Source organism: Pecten maximus, chromosome 19 (genome assembly GCF_902652985.1).
Source record: "Pecten maximus chromosome 19, xPecMax1.1, whole genome shotgun sequence".
Taxonomy (NCBI): Eukaryota; Metazoa; Mollusca; class Bivalvia; order Pectinida; family Pectinidae; genus Pecten; species Pecten maximus.
In genome coordinates, this window is record NC_047033.1 from 27,922,655 (window position 1) to 27,924,899 (window position 2,245).

Genomic DNA, 2,245 nt, shown 5'->3' on the forward strand with positions numbered 1-2,245 from the left:
GCTACAGACCCAATATCAACTCCCTGGGACTCTTGGTTATTGAGAAGTCGTTTAAAGATTTTAGCCTTTTTGACCCTTGTGACCTTGAATGAAAGTCAAGGTCATTCATTTGAACAAACTTGGTAGCCCTTCACCCGAGCATGCTACAGACCCAATATCAAGTCCCTGGGTCTTTGGCTATTTAGAAGAAGTCGTCTAATTTTTTTTTAGCCTTTTTGACTCCTGTGACCTTGAATGAAAGTCAAGGTCATTCATTTGAACAAACTTGGTAGCCCTTTACGCCAGCATGCTACAGACCCAATATCAACTCCCTGGGACTGTTGGTTGTTGAGAAGAAGTCGTTTGAAGATTTTAGCCTTTTTGACTCCTGTGACCTTGAATGAAGGTCAAGGTCATTCATTTGAACAAACTTGGTAGCTCTTTACCCCAGCATGCTACAGGCCAAATATTAGGTCTCTGGGACTCTTGGTTATTGAGAAGAAGTCGTTTAAAGATTTTAGCCTTTTTGACTCCTGTGACCTTGAAGAAAGTCAAGGTCATTCATTTGAACAAACTTGGTAGCTCTTTACCCCAGCATGCTACAGGCCAAATATTAGGTCTCTGGGACTGTTGGTTATCGAGAAGAAGTCGTTTAAAGATTTTAGCCTTTTTGGCCCCTGTGACCTTGAATGAAGGTCAAGGCCATTCATTTGAACAAACTAGGTAGCCCTTCATCCCAGCATGCTACAGACCCAATATCAACTCCCTGGGACTGTTGGTTATTGAGAAGAAGTCGTTTAAAGATTTTAGCCTTTTTGACTCCTGTGACCTTGAATGAAAGTCAAGGTCATTCATTTGAACAAACTTGGGAGCCCTTCACCCCAGCATGCTACAGGCCAAATATTAGGCCTCTGGGACTCTTGGTTATTGAGAAGAAGTCGTTTAAAGATTTTAGCCTTTTTGACTCCTGTGACCTTGAATGACGGTCAAGGTCATTCATTTGAACAAACTTGGTAGCCCTTCACCCCAGCATGCTACAGACCCAATATCAACTCCCTGGGACTCTTGGTTATTGAGAAGAAGTCGTTTAAAGATTTTAGCCTTTTTGACCCCTGTGACCTTGAATGAAAGTCAAGGTCATTCATTTGAACAAACTTGGTAGCCCTTCACCCGAGCATGCTACAGACCCAATATCAACTCCCTGGAACTCTTGGTTATTGAGAAGAAGTCGTTTAAAATTTTTAGCCTTTTTGACTCCTGTGACCTTGAATGAAAGTCAAGGTCATTCATTTGAACAAACTTGGTAGCCCTTCACCCCAGCATGCTACAGACCCAATATCAAGTCCCTGGGACTCTTGGTTATTGAGAAGAAGTCGTTTAAAGATTTTAGCCTTTTTGACTCCTGTGACCTTGAATGAAGGTCAAGGTCATTCATTTGAACAAACTTGGTAGCCCTTCACCCCGGCATGCTACAGACCCAATATCAAGTCCCTGGGTCTTTTGGCTATTTAGAAGAAGTCGTCTAATTTTTTTTTAGCCTTTTTGACTCCTGTGACCTTGAATGAAAGTCAAGGTCATTCATTTGAACAAACTTGGTAGCCCTTTACCCCAGCATGCTACAGACCCAATATCAACTCCCTGGGACTGTTGGTTGTTGAGAAGAAGTCGTTTGAAGATTTTAGCCTTTTTGACTCCTGTGACCTTGAATGAAGGTCAAGGTCATTCATTTGAACAAACTTGGTAGCCCTTCACCCCAGCATGCTACAGGCCCAATATTAGGTCTCTAGGCCTTTTGGTTATTGAGAAGAAGTTGCTTGAATGGAAAGTTGACGCCGGACGGACGACGGCCGGACGACGGACGCCGCGCCACGGCATAAGCTCACTTGCCCTTCGGGCAGGTGAGCTAAATATACCACAGTGTCAACACACAACAAAATATACCACGTCAACACAAAGGCGAGCTAATTAGGGACCAAGGGAAACCTACGAATGAGATTTGAGAAAGATCCATGAAGAACTAGCAATAACAAGCATCGGTGTAGAACAGACAGATGGATGTACCACAGGGGGCTGGATGAAAAGTGATCACATGGCTGGCTTGATACACATGCTTCCAACCTCATTTACACCTAACTGTTTCAAAATAATTTCTCTATTTTCCTTGATGGGCCCAGATCCTGATGTCACTGGGGAACAAACTCCATGTGTTTCTATAAAATGGGTTTGCCTTTGGTTGGTGTGAAAAGTAGAAAACATAACACAAAGA